The sequence below is a fragment of the Hemibagrus wyckioides genome, linkage group LG24 (genome assembly GCF_019097595.1).
Source record: "Hemibagrus wyckioides isolate EC202008001 linkage group LG24, SWU_Hwy_1.0, whole genome shotgun sequence".
Taxonomy (NCBI): Eukaryota; Metazoa; Chordata; class Actinopteri; order Siluriformes; family Bagridae; genus Hemibagrus; species Hemibagrus wyckioides.
Window position 1 is genome coordinate 4016417 of NC_080733.1, and position 21761 is coordinate 4038177.

Below are 21761 nucleotides of genomic sequence, written 5' to 3' on the forward strand. Positions count from 1 at the left end.
TTGTATGAAAAATCCTTTTTAGGGACGTTTCTATAAATGTATCGCCCCAAGTAGGCTATGAAAAACAGAAATACTTACAAAAAACTACAAATTCTTAAAACCCTGAGTGCCTACTTTCACAGGAGCCATTAATCACCACTGTGCAGTGTGACATGGCAAAAACATTCAAAGCAGAACACAGACACAGCAAAACAAGCACAAATTAAAGATGAGGGTTATAAGGAGAGAATATTCATCTTGTTTTTTTTTGTTTACAACAAACATGCTTTGCAAATCCTGGTTGAAAGACGAGTGTCACTGAGATACATTATCCGGAGTATGTTACATATGTTTCGCTTGTTCTCTCTGTGACAGGTCCAGGTTTTTCCTCCAGGTTTTACTATATGCTAGTATGTAGATATGCTAAATTGTCCCAGATATGAATGTGTGTGTGAATGTGTGTGTGAATGTGTGTGTGAATGAGTGTATGTATGATTGTGTGAATGTGTGTGTGAATGTGTTCATAGTTCATAGTTACTACATTCTGTTACTATTGGTTGCTGTTGCCATGCATAAGTTATTGTATCACCGTCTCACACACGGGACAGATGTAACGATCAACCACCAGAAAAAAAGAAAAGTTAAAAATTGAGAAAAAGTATTGGAACTCACTTGATAGTTCCCCCCCCTCAGCTATGCAGTTCAGAGGAACGAAAAGAAATAATATGTGCAATATGGGCGGTGCAGCAAATTGTGTAGGGCTTAATTAGTTGGTCTTGCTTGCCGATCACAGCCAGAGCTTACTCTGGTTAATTGGAGTACGTGATTCATTAGCATTAGATCAATGTCTGGGGGTAAAATAAATAAATAAATAAATAAAAGAATAGCTCATGTGCCAGAGAGGTTGTGTCATGACAGGAAACATTCGCAGAGGCAACCGTCTCGAATCGGCCTTCATCGATCCTCTGTCTCACACACCGAGCTAGAGATGTTCAGGGTCAGCATGCAGACAGACGGCATTAACGTGAGGATCGGCGTGTGCGAGTGTATCTAAAAGTGTAATCTAAAAGGAATCAAGGCAATGTTTTAGAAATCTTTTAGAAAACAGGCAAGAATCAATAGGCAAAGAGCCAGTTTAAACCACATTTACTGAATTGTAATGTTTTGTTCATGGGATCTGTGGCCTATTTTATTTAGCCCTGCTGCTAATTTTCTTTATAATCAGTGGCGCTAATTGTAACACATTGAAAAAAGTTGCATTGTGTGTGTGTGTGTGAAAAAAAAAGCTAGCTTGTAAATATGGACTTCTTGCATAGCATTTGCATATTTATTTTAAAGGAAACTGCAAGAGAAAGAAATATATAAATCTACTCGTGGATAAATTATGCATTCGTTTGTATACAATATCAGCTTTCTTGTTATTGTTATTTATGGCTGGGGTTTTATTGTAGCTTGCATTCCCAGTAAAAACCCCAATTAAACCAGGAAGGATTAAAAAAAAAATTCACTATGAAAGCATTTTTTTCTCATCAATTAACTTTTTTTTCTGCAGTTCTTGCTTTAATTTAAGAATTTAAAGAGCACCGAATAGGTCAAGGGCAAATGAATAGCCACACTGAAAGACCGTTCTCTGTCTTCTCTTTTCAAATCGGTGATCAAGATAAACAAATCTAACCCACTGGGTCTTTGTGTTTTTTTTTTTTCATAGAGAAAGAAAGAAAAAGAGAGAGAGAGAGAAGGGAGAGAGAGTGCTGCTGATGAAGGGGTGAGAGATGCATGTTCTCAACGGAGTGTTTAACCTGAGCAGCAGGGGTAAGTCCGGTTTGGCACGGCTCCATACCCCTATCTGTAGTGCACTGAGAAACTGGCCAGCCTTTTACTGGCTCAGCTCATTAATGCATACGGGAATAGATCAAAAAATTTTTTACATAACTGCAGTAATGGCTGTATGCATAGTGTACATGTTTCTGATAAGAATGTCTTCATTGAGCAGTCTCGGAGAAATGTAGCCTAAAAACTGACAGAACAAATCAAATCAAATTTCTCAAAACCAGTTTCTTTTCCCAGTCTGCCCTTTCTTTGCTTTTCTGTAAAGTAAATAGAAGTAAATACAATTAATAATCTAATCATATCTATAAACTTCATTAAGTTAAAGAACAGGAATTATCAATAGTTGATCATTAGTACTACTGATAATAAATACAACAAAAAATGCTCAATGAATTGATTGAGTTACATTGACAACATTTCTTTTGTACACCCAACACATGATCTGCTCATTTATTTTCAACACCCTGAATCAAACTAACTAGCCCTCTCCCCCAAATTGAAGATCGAACCCAGGTCACTGGAGCAACAGCCACATTATCGCTCTACTCTTCTCCCGCTCATGACTTAATTGTGTTCATTTGCGTTAATTCTATAGCCGCGGTTCCCATCAGTACTGACGTCCTCGTGAGATTTCAGAAAGTAATCCGTTAATGCTACACTCACTCCACATCAGTCTAGCAGGTAATTAGAAACTTGTTTCAGTTGCGTTTAGTTTAAGCAGTGAAATCATGTTCTGATAAGAAAATTAATATTTTTATGTAAACTATGTGTTAGATTTTCTCTTCAGTTTGCCCGGACTGACAGAATTTAATGAAAACCCAACACAATGTGTCAGAAAGGTGCTTAGAGAGATTGTACAACATTTCAGGAGCGGCATTCTTACAAATTATCTTCCCTGAATGGCTGCTGTAATGCGTAAGAAAGTCAGCCTGAGGATAGTAACACTGACATACTGAAAGGGATCTCTCACTCTCTCTGTCTGTCTCTCTCTCTCTCTGTCTGTCTGTCTGTCTCTCTCTCTTTCTCTCTCTCGCTGTTTCTCTCTTTCTCGCTTTCTGTCTGTCTGTCTGTCTGTCTGTCTCTCTCTCTCTCTCTGTTTGTTTGTCTCTCTCTCTCCCTTGCTGTCTCTCTCTCTCTCTCTCTCACTGACTGACTGTTTTTCTCTCTCTCTTTCTGTCTGTCTGTCTGTCACTCTCTCTCTCTCTCTCATCAGAAGAGTCAGTCAGTATAACTCGGTATTGATTTAAAATGACCCTTGACTCTAAGCGGACAAGTGGTCCAGGGAGTGCCGGTAAATTAGCATTCAACATAACAGAGCTACGTGTTTATTTTCCTTTAATACGTCAACTGTCTATAGGGAAAAGTTTTAATATGTAATGAGGTAAAATAGAACGGATTTGGTTAGTTATAGGCATCTCGCAAGTTCCTACCTGCTGGCAGTTTTTTGCCTTTAAGGCCTCTTCTGTGCCGGCTGCTTGCCCACATCTGTCTTCAAGTCTCGGTGCCTGCATTCTGTCTCAAACTAGCTGATGCAACGTGGGGCAACTGCATACAGATGAGACTCAGCTTTTGGTTTGAACAGAAAGAAGCTTAGAGGAGATCACATCTAAAAGTTTTAATTACCTCAGCGATGAAGGCATAACAGTTATACCGTGTCAGTGGTGTCGATGTCAATCATCGCATAGCGTTTTCTCATCTAATTAAATAAAATAAATAAAATGTAAAAAGTGTCAGATTTCATTTTCTAAATTTCAGGTGGAATTGAATTTGGCTTGACAATCTGAATTGGTTTATTTACGTGTTTTAGACAAACTAATGAATGACAAATGAACAGTGAATATTTTATCTGCGCTTAAATTTAACAGTAATAACTAAATGAATAAACTGTTAAAAATAAATGTTTGTGTGTGTTGGTGTGTCTGTCTATATTTCTTCTCTTTTTTTGGCATAAAAGGACAGAATCTATACACCCAAACACACTGTTTATGAAAATAATATTTTTTAAATAATATTTTTTGAATCCATAACAGCTAGACTGAGCCGAAACTCCAGAGATGCAAAAGCACAAAATTGCAAACGAATATAAACTCTAAAGAACCCATGGCCAGGTTCAGACTTAAACCTCTCTGTTTTAAACTATAAGCGAGCCAGATAAGATAAGATAAGATAAGATAAGATAAGATAAGATAAGATAAGATAAGATAAGATAAGATAAGATAAGATAAGATAAGATAAAAATAATAATAATAATAATAATAATAATAATAATAGTTCCTAGTAGGCTTTAAGATAATGTCTCGTGATAATTAACTGCCTTATACAAAGCACTGAATGGCTATATTTGTTTGTTTGTTGTGTCTGTTTTGTTTGATTCTTGTCTCGCGGCGTCTCACATCCCTGATAAACAAATGATAAATGAGAAGAACGCTGTTGCAGCAGAACAGCGTTCCGCCGTACCGAGATTAGAGCACGCTTAGAGCCTGGCATCAGGTAACTAGGTTACTAGGCTAATATTATATGTAAGCCTAGGAACAGAAAATCAGAGATAGACTCATAACTCTTTATCTGCACAGCTTTCAGGCTGTGAAGAACTGCAATATGAATTCCCACATAGACATTAGAGGAAACTGGACTTGTTTAGAAATATGTAGAATTGTTCATGAGTTCATGCATTCTTAATCTCAGGCCTTAATCGTACTGGGTTTAAGTCTAATATTTTTCATTTATTTTATTTTAATATTGTTAAAAATCTCTTTTCAAACACATGGTCCATGTATAATACCTTTTAAAACCATTTAACGTATTTAATAAAGGAGGTTCTAAGCATCTGATGACCCTTGCTAAATCTTTTATTTTTTTATTTTTTTATAGGATTATCACTGATTAATATAAGCGATCCTCCTCCTCCTTCTATGAAACTCATTATTTTTTAATACGATCAGTGTGAAAGAGATTTGACAAACATAATGCAAATTTCTTTCCACATCCGCTTATTAGGAAAGTATTGAGCCATGAGTGAAAAGATGGCCAGTCTTATTCTTTGTGTTAATGACATTAATGTAAGTTTGGCTCATAGAATCGGGACCATTTTATGTCAAATCTGATGAACCGGTACAGGATTCCTGGCTGACTGACAGAAATGGCTTCACTCCTACTTACTGTTTATACAATATGTGCAGTGCCTCCAGAAAGTATTCACCCCCTACTGATTATTTCACTTTTTGCCGCGTTGCAATGACACACCGTTATATGAGAGAATATTAGAATGGGATTTTCTTTCGAAGTGACTCTCTGCAGAAATAAAACACAATAAATAATTTAGATTTCCTTAGAATTAGCTCACAATAAATCTAAACACTGCAACAACAACTAATAACTCTTCACCCCCCCGGAGTCGATGTTGGACTGTGTGTTGGCTGTTTGCAGCATTTCTAGCTTTGAGTTTTCTTGGATGTGACTGTACGAGCTTTGCACATTTTGATTTTGCCATTTTATTAAATTCCTCCATGCAGATTTTCTCGTAAATTAGATGGAGAACACTAGCAGACAGCAATTTTCAGCTCATTTTCATTTGGATGAATGATGGCTTTCCCCAAACACAAATCTTCTGTCTAAAACAGGTTCCTCTCAACAGATTGCTTGTATTTGGCTTTATCCATGTTGTCATTGCTGGCAACAAGTTTTCCAGTTCCTCCCGCTGAACAGCAGCCTCAGAGCACAATGCTACCACCACCACCACGCTTGATGTTTGAGCTTGTGTTTGGTCTGGGGCATACTGAATGCTTTGCTTTTGGACCAAACAGCTCAAAAACATTATTTGAAAAGCTCTTGGATTTTTTTCACATGCCTTCTAGCTAACTCCAGGCATGCTTATATATGAGTTTTATTGAGAAGTTTCTTCCTCCTGGACACTCTCCCTCAGAGACTAGATCTGTGTTAGATCTGTGTAGAGCTTGGGATATTGTTGAGGTCTGGACAGGTTCTCCTATTTTTTTAGCCAGTGAGCTCTGTAACCCCTCCAGTGTGTAGCTTGGGCATTTCTCTGCCATTTGATCTTGGGTTGCGCTCCTACAGTGCTCCTAGGACGGTTTGAAGCTTTGCTGATCTTTCTGATAAACTTTTCCACCTTTGTTCCTACACACAATTTACACTAGAAGCTTCACAAGAAGTTCTTCGGTCCTTATGACACAGCAGGTCTGATCTAATCTGACACTGAAACTGTGACACCTCCCAAAGTTTGATATATGTTGTGGAACCATACAATACTGAAGTTCTTGAAATGAACAAAGGTGGATATTGTTTAAAATTTTTAGTGTCAGTGCTCAAAGAAATGAAATACTAGTCCGAATTTAGACTAGTATAAAAGAAAGAGGGGCAAATATTTTAACAATAGACATTGTCACAAAGCAGCTTGCGAAATACAAGAATTCAGAATAAAATTTATAAAGTTCATTTACATTTATATATATTTTTATGAGGGCATCAGCAACACATCCTCATATACTTCGACTGTATTTCACAATACACACACAAACAAAGGGGGAACACTTCGTCCTACACAATTGTCCACAAAACAGTTTTATTTATTAATACATGCTGCACAATTCTACAGAAAGTTGACAACTCGGGGCATGTTGATATCATCCATCCATAAAGACAGTGCATGGGTGTGTCGCATGACCCAAACTCTTAGAATAGCAATGCAATAATGCAAATCAGACACTCAGCCTTGCATGCCTCTTTAGTTAGGAAATGATGATGTATAACGGCACTTATAACATGATCAAGTATCTTTTTTCTGTTTATTACTAGTTTAAATAGGAGTTAGGATTCAGCTACTGTAACACAGAATATTACACCATATGATTAAAGCACTTATATGTGCATCATATAAAATGTGTGAAAACTTCCTCCTCATAAGCACTTAGCTGTAGGTGAAGGATAAAATTTATGGTGTGTGAAGGCTCTTACTGCTCTTTTTCCTGTAGAGTACCTCAATCTGTGTTTCCTGTCCCTAGTTCCTGTCAAACATATGAGCTACAGCTCTTGCACACTAAGGGTTCGTAGAACATTATTACACCTTAGGTGTCTCTAATATGAAGCTCCATGAAACAGAAAAAAACATCATGGCTACATGCTGGGAAACTTTTTCAAGGTTTGGAAAGTCTTACTTTCTTCACAAACAGGTAAATGTATTTCCACTGAGGGGCTAATGTTTTTTCTTACGTCTGGAAATCTCATCGTTTTAATGGCATCATTGCCATCAATGTCCAGGAGTGAGGAGTGTTGTCCCTCATGCCGCCAGGGCTATTAGCACCCCTGTACAATCATCTTATCGACACGGGGCATGAAAAAGAAGCACGGCATGCCGTATCTGCCTAAAGTAATTGTTCATTTCTAATGACTTATATTTAGAGAGTGAGCTGCTGCATTCAGTGAAAGCGAAGAGGATTAATAAAAGCCAATTGGCGGGAGCCGCGGTGGCTTATCAGCCCTCATGTAATTTCCACTTTCCGGAATGTATCAGGGACACGTCTGCTCGGTGTTGCACTGCAATTTGTGCACGGACCGTACACAAACCAGATACCATCAACAGTTTAAAGATATATTTTTATCCCTTTACATATTTGTTAAGCTTCATCCATCATTTCTCACGGCTGGCAGACGTACACCTCGTCTTGTAAATTCAGACATCTCTGAGGCAGTCTTATTACTGGTGAGGTGGTGTGTATTTACAGAGGTCACACAGGCACATCGGTGACCTTATGATTTATTTGAAGTACCTTCATCACCAGCGGTAAAGCAAACATCGCTACCCTTTATATAGTGCACTCCTTTTTACCTAGCACTGACTGGAAAGGGAATGAAAGATCCGGGTTCATCAACAAGCTTAGGTTAGTGTCAAATTTTGAGAAACATTGCTTTTTATCTTTTATCGAGAAAAATCACCTTTTGTAACAGCCGTATATCAGCCAATGCGTCTGGCCAAGGTTTGGAGTTTTAATTAAAAGCATATATTCTTCTACTTTATATACTGTAAGTTATTAGAAGCTTACACTTAAAACCTCTGCTTTGCATTTAATATACACAGCATTCAGAACTAGCTTTATGCACCGTATATATAGGACAGACCTGTAGTCCAGAAGTGTTTCTAAGACTCCAGGTTTTTTTAGACTCCTAATTGAATGAATTTAATTATTTGAGTTGCTTAAGCAAATGGAAAAAAAATACCTCTTCCCTGAGCTTGTTAAGCTGCACGATACGATCATTTGAACCACCGAGGTGTCTTTACATCTCTGTATGTCATTCAGCTTTTATTCAACCTACACTCAAGAGTTAATAACATATTTGTCCAAAGGTGGGAGTTGCCTCCAGAATCCCCTGCATTCGTGTCTTCTCAGTTCCCCAGCAACAGCCATTTTTCAAATAGTGTGTACAGCGTGTCACGATGAGTGCTGGAGGCATGGCTGAGCACACACTCCAATGCTCTGTGACCAGAGTTAATGATAATGTTGGTGAACTATCACCATGCTAATGGTCTGAATGCACTGTGACAACATTTACCCACAGCCACTTATTGTTGCTCCCTTTCTCCTTCCTGACAAGATGGATGAAGGCCTCTTTTGTAACCTTGTGTGAGGACCAACCATTAAAAAAAGGGCTAGGTTTGTACTATATGATTAACGATGGGAACAACTGAGTCGTTCTAAGCTCCATGATGAGCCGTTCATGCATGTGGAAGAATTTACAGCGAGAAAGGCAAAAATGAAGAAAAAGATTGTATGATGAATATGAATTTTATAGACACTCACCAGAAAATTGGGCAAAGCAGATGTGGCTTGCCCTCTGTCATGACCCGGCATAAACAGCATCCTTTCATATTGAACTAACATTTGCCATTATCTCTTTTCCCACATTAAGCTCTCTCCTGCTAACCCAGTCCGTGCATGTGCAATGAAGTAAAAATCGTTATTGGCTCTGCTTTAAATGATTACTTTACTCCAGAGTGCTAAATTAGATAACAGCACATGGCTGCAGGTACTTCTTAGAATGATCTGATTTGTATAATGGTAACACGCCTCTATTTTTCTTTTCTGATAAGCAACAGTATGACGGCTTTATAGCCTCTGCATCAAAATGTGAACACGAATCAGGTAGAAACATAGGTAACGTATCTCTAATGGCCACCAAAACAAGCATATCCTGACTTGCTATTTTTTTTTTAAGTCTGCACTATTAAACCAACACCTAATGTTCCCTTTTGTTTAAGCCGACAAAGACTGAAACAAAACAAAGGCTTTTTCTTTCACCTTGGATTTTAAATGGCAGTTACTGTTATAATTAGGGGGATGCACTGATAGCAGAGCTCTCCAAAACTCTCCCAAAAAAACTGAGATCTTGTGATACTTTTTGAGTGTGCACTGTCACGCAGATGAAACATGTGACACAAAATGACAGCAATCTGGGCGTATTTCAAGATTAACGATCAAAGACTGCCAACTGTTCTGTTCTGGGAAAATATCAAGAAAAGGAACTGCAGCATCACTGTAAAATACAACTAACCTGAGAAAAGAGCTTAAATCTAAGCTTCAGCACCAGGAGTTTGTTATTAGAGGAACACAGCAGCAGTGATACAAAGCAAGAAAAAACACATTAGGTGAGTCGAGACAACAGCATCTACCCTGCATGTTGTTCTTGATGATGATGATGATGACCAGCCATTACAGGTTGATGACAAGGGATTCAAATGTAATGAAGACAAAGAAGCTTACTTTAGTTTCAACTTAAGAAACATGCACAGAGCTTCATAAATTATTTATTTATTTTTATTTAAAATCAGAATCTAAAACAATTTGTCATGAATGTGCAACCATTTGTTCATTATGATACTCATTTAAACCATCATTATTCAGTGACCCACTGTCCCGTGGCATGTTTTTAGGTAAATGGTTTTGTAATTACAGCTGGCCGATTGCTAAAGCACAAAACAATGATGTAACGTCTTACTGGTTTAAAAAAAAAAAAAACTGGAGCAAACGAAAGCAAAGTGTTTTGGTGACTGTGCATCCAGTCTATGGTCTCAGAGGTTCTCATTGGGGGAATTAGGCTTATTTCATTTATTATTAAACAAAACAAAACTCATAATTGCTCGTTGAATGCCGGAGTTTCTAAACCAGATTAAACCAGATTTCTCTTGTCTGTGGCTTTCACATGGAAATGCAGCACAGAATCGTCTGGTGTCAGTATCAGTATCAGTATTGGTATTGGTAAGTACCAAAAATAACCCAGACTTGTTCTGAAAAACACAATGGTGTTTGATGCAATTGATGCATCCCTAGATATAATTAATGCTACATAAATTATATGGCAATTTTTTTTTGGAGTCACATGAGCCTCATGCTATGGAGATTTCCTCCAAGTTCTCCGGATTCCTCCCCCAGTCCAGAGACACGTGTTGAGGCTGATAGACTGGCACCCCATCCATGGTGAATATACCCCACCCCACCCCCCTGTCTGCTTTGTGCACCGTGTCCCCTGGTATAGTCTCCAGTCTCCATGCAACCATGTATAGGATAAGCTCTACAGAAGAAGGATGTATGGAAAAACTTCATCATAAATCATTAAAGTAGCAACTAAAGTTAGCAGAGCGTACCCTGAGGTCTGAAAACAGTCAGTATTCATTTTCAAAGTGATAAGATGTTTTTGTTGGTTAAACAGGTACAAGATTGTGCCACAGCCAGGAACATGAATAACATTCACCCATAGACTGTTGAGGTCATGATGATGCATCCCGCTCCGTCAAACAGTTGCTTATTCATTCCTGTCTCTTTTATTCACTCTTGAAAAAAAGATGAGATTGAGCCTCAGACCCTGATCTGACTGACTGATTCTGTAATAGTGTCAGTCCTATCTGTGGTTTAGTTGCATGGCTATTGATTGCAGAGATTTTTTTTTTTTTTAAATCTGTCTCAGGAGTATTTTCTTCCAGACAGAAGCCATAATGGTAATAGCTGTATGATGCACGCTGTGATGTCAGAGCCGAAATGAAAGAGAGGTGTTGTGTGAAGTGGGGAAAGTGCCATCTAGTGGCGCTGTGGCTTTGCTCTTCCAGGAAGTTGGACAATCATGTATGTTTTTTGGTGTTCTTCCGGTGTTAATGGCACCGTGAATGGAATCATATGGTGGCAAAGGAGGGGACGATTTTATGTTCTTTTACATTTTTCATATTTTACAAGAAAAGTCAGACTGTTTAATAGGATGAGCACACATTAAACATTCAAACATTATTCGTTTGGCTGCGCAGTGGTAACTGTGTGCATGTGGTATAGTGATACTTCCTTCTGGTGCATGAAGGAGCCAGAATTTATCTTCAATGAGCCAAATGAGAGCAAAATTCATTTATAGGGTCTGCTTGAGGCCATGATTTGGAAGCATGCCACATCTGCTTGGAAAGGTTTGAGGAAGCAAAGCTGATAGCCTGTGGTTGAGCTAATGTAGTGCACTGCTTCAGAAAGGGAGTGGTGCCAAGTGTGATCAGGTGATGCCATCTGATATATGAGAGTTCCTTACTATCCCTGGAAGAGGCACTAACTTTTTTTTTCATATTGTAGTGATCTACAGACTTCTCTTCCTCCTGGGGACTGAAAAGAATAACCGAACAAAACAAAACAAAACAAAACAAAGCAGAGAGAGATACTTTAACACCAGATCACACTCGCTCACAATCCCAGAACGGTGTGCATATAGTGTCAATATCAACATTGCCCACAGGATTTTCAACTCTGCTGCTCATCAAAAAAAAAGCAAAGCTGTATGTTTAAAAGTCACGATTCCACCGAAAGGTTAAAATTCTGACATTTAAAACGTTATCCATCAAATATGTACAGCTAGACCTTTTCTCTGGATATCAAACCAAAACCCCTTAGGTAACTGATCAAGGCAGATATCTAGCTTCCCTTCTGACCACTACTTGTATTCATGTTCCTTCATTCAAATATAACAGCAGCATTTCTAAAGACCAACAGATGACTCTAAGTTGAACTCTCTCATGAGGTATGGTAAATAGAGGTGGCTCGGTGTAGCGGTGGTTCATTAGTTTGTTTGAGCAGGCAAAGTGCCTGTGGATGTAATAGTGTGAGTTTGGCTGAGGAGGAATGTGGGCTGTGGTCTCCTGGGGACGAACGGAGGCAGTAGAACAGCTGCACCCTTTGAAGGAGGTGATGGGGATAGAGTGGTTGTTTGGCTGACTCATTTCTCTGTTGGAGGATGGAACCTCAGGATGTCTGTAGGGGTATGAAACGGGTCCCGCTAGTCAAACCTAACGAGGGTAATGTTGGCAGGTGTTCCAGGACAGGGAAACACAATGGCAACGGTAATAATACAGGAATGTTTTCTGCACAATAAAATAGACAAGTCAATCCCAGTTTTAGTTCTTTTGTCGTATCTCAGCAGCGCACCAGATGCACCAGATATCCGATGTGTCATCCGAGTTTTAAAGACGCTTTTCCTTGTGATAGCAAGCCGACAATTTTGAACATCAGCAATAAAGAGACAAATGCTGTTTTGAATGTGGCTGATGTTGAAATGTTGAAATGCACTCTACTGTATGTCAAACTGTTTTCTTTATTAAACAACTGATTGCCAAAAAGCAGACCAGTATAATAGGCAGACAGACAGATGCTATTATTTTTCACTTGTTCTCTAGCTGATTCTCCTCGACCATATATTAGAATAAACAAATGGTACTTCTTGTGCTGTTCTCTTCTCTTCTCCCCCAGCCACCTCTGCTCATACCCTTCAGTACTCACACCTTGCTTTCGTCTACTCTGTGCCCTCGGGAATATGCCATGTCAAATGATTTCATCTCGGAAAAAAAGGGAGGGAAAAACAATCTTATTTCCCAAACCGTCCATCTGGCAAGACAGCCCGCAATGTTTATATTCACATTCAACCAATTCGCTGCTTCTGTCTGCTCTCTGCAGTTTTCATCAGCATGGATAGATCACATGTGGGCTGTGGAGGTGGGGGGTTTGGAAATTTTCTTGCAGGCCCAATGTCCTCGCTGCCACGGCGTTCTCTGCATGATTGATTCCGTTTCTCCTTCCAACATCCACTCACCAAGCGTTTCTTCTCTCCTTCCCTCTCAGCTACCATTTGCTATTCATACTGTATTTCCCATGCATGGAGGAAATGAATTTAAGTGGAACAGATCACACACATAACACAGAAGAGGTTGATGTCTACAAGCACTTGCTCAGCTCCTGTCTTCCTGCTGGATCCGTCTGTCTGCCGCTCAGGAAATGGGAATACAGAACAAACAATGGGTAGAAAAGCGAAGCTTTTTGCAGGCTGGCAGCTAAAAGATGACGATGCGGAGCTGAGATTATCAAACGGCCATTTTTTAAAACGATGTTGTTGTTGATCTTTCGGGTGCGCCCAGCAGATCTTGACCGCACATTTGATTTGGCACAGGTTTTATGCATGATGCCCATCCAGACACAACCCTCCCATTTTATCCAGGCTTGGGGCCGGCATTGAGAGTTAACTCTTCGGTGGCTGGGTTAGCTCCCTGCACAGGAATCAAACCCAAGCCACGGCAATGAGAGCACAGGATCCTGATACTGGACCACCAGGAGGCTTTTTAAAATGATGTCGGCAAAATGGCAAAGTATTCAGTACTGTGCTACTTTTTAAGACCTAGTGATACAATAAACTCCATAGCAGTTTTATTATGTAATATTGAAAAAACAGTGAGGAGTGAGAAACGAGAAGGAATTGGCAATGAAAGGTGCATTTTTTAACTGGATCTCCTCTGGAACAACTGAAAATCTCTCCTGAGTGAAAAGATCAGAGAGGGTGTAATAGGTTTCAACACAAACAATTGCCCGTAGCTAATCCTAAGGAAAACCTACATCTAAATAAACATTAAAAAATATGTTTGGTAGTGCTTCATTATAAAATCGTCATATGAAGAAAATACGACATATTCCTGATTGTGAGCACAGATGTGTGCTGAATGCTAATCAGAAAGCGAGGTTTGTTTTTACAGTCTATTAGTAAATGCTAACACGCAAAATGATACAGTATCACAAGCACCAGAGTGATGGACAGAGCTAGAAAATTAGACTGATAGAATTTCAACCCATCACTCAAATAGTGACTAGCTATAGCTATGGGTATAAGTGACTAGGAACTGAAAATCTAGCTGAGGATAAGGTGACTTGAGTCAGTTCTTTTCTTTTATAGCTAAATACCATAAAAACACTTTTCAACCAAGTAAAATGGTGTCTGCACTGATAAGACTAGTTTAATGGGTATTACCTTTTAATTGTACTTAATTAAACATGTAAAGACAAATCTCCTGCATTACTGCCTCTTTTTAATGTCAGATGCTTTGTAATTATGTGTAGTATACTACATATGGCAATTATGCCATTCCCAAGCGACAGCACAGCACAAAAAAAGCTCTTATATTGTTTTTAAAATGAAAGCGTGCTAAATAGAAAGTGAGATTGTCCACCAGTCCTAAGTAGAAATGAGGGAATGTGTATGTTAATGTGCATGAGGTGTTGAGATGTTTAGTTTGGTTTGGTGTGGAGTTTTGGCCCAAACGGTATTTGCTCTACAGGGAATTTGGCCCCAAGTCAAATCAAACTGATGACCCGTGGTGTAGAGTGAATTATTTCTGTGAAAAATAGCTTGGAGCTCAAAGTATCATTTTGGTTGTGGATGGAATATAAAGCTGCAATATTCTGCACACAAGTTATGAACAAATTTCACTCTAGGCTGTTATGTTAATGTGAAATTAATTTTTCTGATCATCTTTCTTTATCCTGTGGCTGCTGATGGGGGAAATACACACCAAACAATGCAGCATGCTAATAACCACCACACTGGATTCATTTGAGGGGAGAATAATGGCAATAGCTTGATAGAGCACTTAATAAAGCGTTCAACCCAAACATTTAACCATCAAGTAATAACACGGTGTCTATCACTTCTGGATGATGTTTCATTGCTAAGAAGCAAAGATTTATCAGTTATGAAGGATCTGTTAAAATATCAATGACCAACTAGTTGCATTTTGTTAAAGACCATTTCTCACATACATTACTCATTTCACTATGAATTTCCCAGCCACATAATCATAATCTTGCACACCTCCTCAAAAAATGAAGTGTTCAAATGACTAGTTTAATTGAATACTTAGCAAGATTACAAGAACAGTCTAGAAAACAGGATGAAACTTTTTAATATGAGTTTTTAATGTTTCAGTGACAGAAATCAGTTTCTAATGTTTCAGTGAGAGAAAAGAAATCGTTACTAAAAGTCGTCTCGAATGTTTTAAAACAGCAGCTTTTGGTCTTATACTAAATAGAATAAGCCAATGCAAAATAAGACAATCTGTTCTGAATTTCATCTTTATTTCTGTTCATTGTTCATCTACAGATGATATCGAATTATTATAAAAAATGAAACTATTGATCCTTATAATTATTTATCCCTACAATATTTGTGCCTATTACAATCCCAGTGGCATAACAAGACATTTTTTAGAGTTAATCTAGCCCTGCCATTACTCACATAATTACATTGTTTATGGAATTGAACTGATTTTGATTTTAGACTAATCCCTGTTCTGCCCAGGAGCCTTATATGCAGGCTTTGTGTCTGTAGTCTATTGAAGGATCGCTTACGCATATGCTGAGGTTTTGTAAGAGGTTTCCATGGTGGCTGCACAATGCCCTTGCGTTATTTTCTGCTGTGTCATGTTTGCGTAACTAGGAATCATTACGCAGGTGATTCAGGCAATGTCCTTTACTGTACATTTAAGGTGAATGTGTTGTGCATGTTGCTTTCTATTATATATATATATATAATAGAAAGCAACAAGCAACATATATATATATATATATATATATATATATATATATATATATATATATATATATATATATATATATATATATATACACACACACACATCTCATTAGATGGATCACATGGGTTAGGAAGTTGGAAGATGTGTGTGTGTGTGTGTGTGTGTGTATGGGCTATAACCTGAGTCAGCAGAGGAAGAGGCACTCACTTCCTCCACCCCACCCAGGCTGCTCCTAAGAACTGACTGCTGGGTTGATGGACTGGAAAATTGCATTAAAGTCTGCAGGTTTCTTTTGTGCCATTTTCATGCTTACAAGTGCTGAATTGAATTAACGCAGAGTTACAGACTGACACCATTTTGGTCACAAACCAGGTGCACTGCAGACTGACTGTTGTTCAGTTTATTGGTAATTACTTGAAGGGAGGAGTATGATGCCAGGAAGTTTGCAGGATTCCAAAGACAGTGTGGGGCAGATGATTATTCATAAATTTATGAGTTTGAATTGTTTTACCTGTAGCACACACACACGCACATATATATATATATATATATATATATATATATATATATATATATATATATATATATATATATATATATTTATATATATATATATATATATATAAATATATATATATATTCCTTAATACACCTATATTATTTTATTGCTTTGTAATTAAAATGATATGCAAGACAGGGTTATGTCTCGAACAGTTTATGTTTGCTGTAGGACAGGGTGTGTACCAAGCTTTTTGTGGTCTTTTTAATGAGCATAATCCTCTCTAAGTGCTCTTAATCTCCTGAATAATTAATTGTCTGACATTTAACTTTTTGCTCCGTTAAATTGTTCTGCCTCTGCAGCAAGACATTTTGAACCCATTTGGAAACACTGTGGCAAGGGAGAACAATAATGCCTAATGAGATAGTGATGAAGACCTCTGGTTTTTTATAGAAACGAATTTAGCAAAATTAAATAACTCTAGTTTCACAGACATGGAGATTATGACACATTCCACAGAAACTGTTGAACTTTATATTTGTAATTGGATTTAGATTTTTAAAAATGACCAAAATAAGTGTATATAAGAATAAAGATGGTTCCCAGGGCATCAAAAAATATTCAATCAATAAATCAATCAACCAACCTACCAATCAGTCAGTCAATTAATCAATCAGTCAGTTATTCAGTCAGTCCTTTACTTTAATTAAGCAGATGTATCTCATCCACCACCAACATTTCTGTTCTGTATACAATGATTCAATAAATTAAATCTACAATCATTCAACCTATCGTTCTTGAGGTCTCTCCCTACTGAGTATCTCAGACAGACACACAGATGGACGGATGAAAGGACGAATGACGGACAAACAAAAATTAATAGACATTCCTGTAATCGCCCCATCTTACTTTCCTTCTGTTCCTGAACAGCACTAGGATTTATTTGAATCCCATCATCACTCAGCAATTTATGTTTGACTTCAAAACATAAAAACACCCTGTCCTCACCTTATTTTAAACCGATCAGATCAGTGCACTCTCTGGTGTCTCTAGGTTTCATTCCTGAACCTATCCTCTTGTGGGCTAATGCATGACATCATCACTGACCACATCACTGAATTAATATGACTTCCACAAGGTCACACTGAAAAGTGCCACAGGGAACGAGGTGAATGCTCCAGCCTCCATTTATATGTGGAGGTACTGGCAGTCCGTGAGGATATAAAAGGCTTTGTCTGATAAACAAATGAGTTTAAAGCACACTGAGGCAAGCACAATACTTTTCACTTATCGGAGTGCTAAAGTTAGATAAAGATAATTAGCGCGCTATGCCCTGTGGCTGTCCGTGCTCTTGACTGAAAAGTCAAAGTAAAAACCCAGCCAGGGTGGAAAAAGTGTTTCTGATGTCATAAGCGAATGAGCCACTTCTCCGTGAAGAGATCCGACTTTCGGCCTTGCGCCTATCTTATAATTAACCTAACTTTCCAAAAAATGAAACACATTTCCCACTGCTTTCTAATTCTCTCACTCCAGGTGAATTCAGGGAGCTTCTGATTCAACTTGCCCCATTTTCCCAGGAGTGCTCGCTTCATTACAACTCAATTGTTCTAACACCTGTGGATTCTTCATCTCTGAAGGATAGAATCAGAGACAATCATTTCTGGCGCCACATGCCACAGTCGCACATATGATTTAGAATGGGTTCTGATGGATGAAGAAGACATCAATACGGAAGGGAATGGATCGGCTTCTAGGCTAGGCTAAAGGGGAATGATGGGGGATTAGAGTAAGAGTCGAGGCAGCTGAGGGAGGCAATTTGGTACAGTGTACTATATTTTTGTAATTGGTGGGACGGAGAGAGAGAGAGAGATGCCCAAAATAAAAAAATATCTAAGCATATAGATGGAGGGAGATAAAGGATGCGACTCATCCTATATATTTATATAAAAATATTTGAATATGAGTACAATATATTATCAATTTCTTGCAGTCGGTATTTAGAGAAACTGTTTTGAGAACAGGTTTTCATTAGAGAGTGCACAGCCCCAGAGGCTTAGACAGCATGGAAATGTTTGGCTTGCTCCTGTTTCAGTACAAGCTGCAATAGAGTGGCTGCTGTCAAAAGTGTTTTGTCCTAGCAAGGCCTGCGGGACACAGCCACAGCGCAGCAGGACTATCCTTCAGAAACAGCGGTTCACCTTCATCGGCATTCTGCTGGATCACCTCGTGTAGTATCAAAGCCAGGCTGAAACGCAATATTTAAGATACCTTCCCACTCACACTCTTCATTTGATGGCTCTATTTGCAGATACGTTTATGACTGTTCCCTATCCTACTGCGAACCCGTTCACACTTGCACAGAACGTAGGCAGAGAACACGGTGGAATGTGACATCGCACCTACCTAGATGGAGCGAGGAGGTCATGCTGTTGTATGGAGAACTTGTTGTTATGACAACGATTCTTCAGCAGACAGTATTCCAGCGACATGTGCATGCTCGTGTTTGCTAGAGTCTGTGCTGGCATTAAGTAGAAATGCAAGATGCAAGATGTTCTCAACAAGTCACTCAAACAATCGTACTTATGTCATCCATCACAGTACAGTAATAACTGTCTGGTATATCCCTCTGTGTCTGTGATGTACGGTACACATCTTTCTGCTATTAGAAATGAACACATTGTCAATCCCAATACCTCAGACACAGAGATACATTCCTCAGAATGAATAGTTATAAATAAATTGTAATAACAATTTATATAACAGTAATAAATAACAGCACTAAATTGAAATTCAAAAAGACTGAAGCGAGTGATTAGAATAATATACTGTATATAGTACAAGTATCCATAGAGTCCTAGATATTAATAACACTTCCTGAGCTCACTACAGGTGGGTATTGTAAAGCCATCAATTAGACTCTAACAACCTATAGCCAAGTTCAAAACACATCATCATGTTATTTTTAGCTTGTCAGATTCTCTTCACAGCTTCTTTCTGTTTAATTCATGAACCAGTTGTCTTGTGGGTTGGGAGTCCAGACAAGTAAATATCTCTCCTATTAATTACGCTGTAGTTAGTAAATAAATCATTACAGAGAGAATAGCTGCATAATACATTTGACGTTACATGGTTAATGAATATATAGATTTAAATTTAAGTGGACAGTCCTGCAAAGTTTTATTAAACTCACCACTGGTATAAATATAAAGAAATGTATGAATGAATCAGTTACCATAGACAGCTGAATTAATTACCATAGACAACTGAATCAGTTACCATGGACACCTGAATTAACTACCATGTACATCTGAATCAATTACCATAGACATCTGAATCAATTTTTACAGACACCTGAATCAAATTCAAATTCAAAATTCTAATTTTATCGGTCACATACGAAATCATACACAGTACGACACAGTATGTAGTGAAATGCTTTTACGACTGTCTTACATAAAAAAGAAATAGTAAAAAATTTAAAGTGTGGACATGAAAAATAGGGGATATAGTTAAGAATATATAGGGAAAAGTAGGAAAAATTAAATGGTAGAAATCACAAACGAAAATAACTTGAAAGTCAAGTGTCAGATATGCATATGCAAATATATGTCTATGTATGTATATATATATATATATATATATATATATATATATATATATATATATATATATATATATATATATATATATGTAGTATCAATATAGCAGTAAATATTATAAATAATGAAAAATAAAATAAAAATAATCATAATAAAAACTAAATATAAAAAAACAAATATAAAAACAAAAATATAATACACTGATATAATACAGTACAATATAGTATATATATAGTATATGTGAAAAGTAGAACAATATGAATAAATATATGTGTAGACTCTATAATATATAGAAGATGCAGTCATCAGTTATCATAGACACCTTAATCAGTTACCATAGACACCTGAATTAAATAACATAGACAACTGAATCAATTATTACAGACACCTGAATCAGTTATCATAGACACATGAATCAGCTACCATGAACACCTGAATCAGTTACCATAGACACCTTAATCAGTTACCATAGACACCTGACTCAGTTATCATAGACACCTTAATCGGTTACCATAGACACCTGAATCAGTTATCATAGACACCTTAATCAGTTACCATAGACACCTGAATCAGTTATCATAGACACCTTAATCGGTTACCATAGACACCTGAATCAGTTATCATAGACACCTTAATCAGTTACCATAGACACCTGAATCAGTTATCATAGACACCTTAATCAGTTACCATAGACACCTGAATCAGTTATCATAGACACCTTAATCGGTTACCATAGACACCTGAATCAGTTATCATAGACACCTTAATCAGTTACCATAGACACCTGAATCAGTTATCATAGACACCTTAATCGGTTACCATAGACACCTGAATCAGTTACCATAGACACCTGAATCAGTTATCATAGACACCTTAATCAGTTACCATAGACACCTGACTCAGTTATCATAGACACCTTAATCGGTTACCATAGACACCTGAATCAGTTATCATAGACACCTTAATCAGTTACCATAGACACCTGACTCAGTTATCATAGACACCTTAATCGGTTACCATAGACACCTGAATCAGTTATCATAGACACCTTAATCAGTTACCATAGACACCTGACTCAGTTATCATAGACACCTTAATCGGTTACCATAGACACCTGAATCAGTTATCATAGACACCTTAATCAGTTACCATAGACACCTGAATCAGTTATCATAGACACCTTAATCAGTTACCATAGACACCTGAATCAGTTACCATAGACACCTTAATCGGTTACCATAGACACCTGAATCAGTTATCATAGACACCTTAATCAGTTACCATAGACACCTGAATCAGTTATCATAGACACCTTAATCGGTTACCATAGACACCTGAATCAGTTATCATAGACACCTTAATCAGTTACCATAGACACCTGACTCAGTTATCATAGACACCTTAATCGGTTACCATAGACACCTGAATCAGTTATCATAGACACCTTAATCAGTTACCATAGACACCTGAATCAGTTATCATAGACACCTTAATCAGTTACCATAGACACCTTAATCAGTTATCATAGACACCTTAATCAGTTACCATAGACACCTGAATCAGTTATCATAGACACCTTAATCGGTTACCATAGACACCTGAATCAGTTATCATAGACACCTTAATCGGTTACCATAGACACCTGAATTAATTACCATAGACACCTGAATCAGTTATCATAGACACCTTAATCGGTTACCATAGACACCTGACTCAGTTATCATAGACACCTTAATCAGTTACCATAGACACCTGAATTAATTACCATAGACACCTTAATCAGTTACCATAGACACCTTAATCAGTTACCATAGACACCTTAATCAGTTACCATAGACACCTGAATCAGTTATCATAGACACCTTAATCAGTTACCATAGACACCTGAATCAGTTATCATAGACACCTTAATCGGTTACCATAGACACCTGAATCAGTTATCATAGACACCTTAATCGGTTACCATAGACAC

At 37.8% G+C, this 21761-nt stretch overlaps 1 protein-coding gene across 4 annotated transcripts in view; it reads left to right on the forward strand.

Moving 5' to 3' along the window:
• elfn1a (extracellular leucine-rich repeat and fibronectin type III domain containing 1a) overlaps window positions 1–21761 on the forward strand; it is a 78365-nt gene that overhangs the window by 43238 nt on the left and 13366 nt on the right. For 2 of the 4 annotated variants that reach the window (XM_058377251.1, XM_058377250.1), the window contains exon 2: window positions 1688–1791. The exons of the other annotated variants lie outside the window; for them this stretch is intronic. The gene's annotated coding sequence lies outside the window, so the exon portion shown is untranslated. The remainder of the gene's footprint in view (window positions 1–1687; window positions 1792–21761) is intronic. 4 annotated transcript variants of the gene reach the window in all.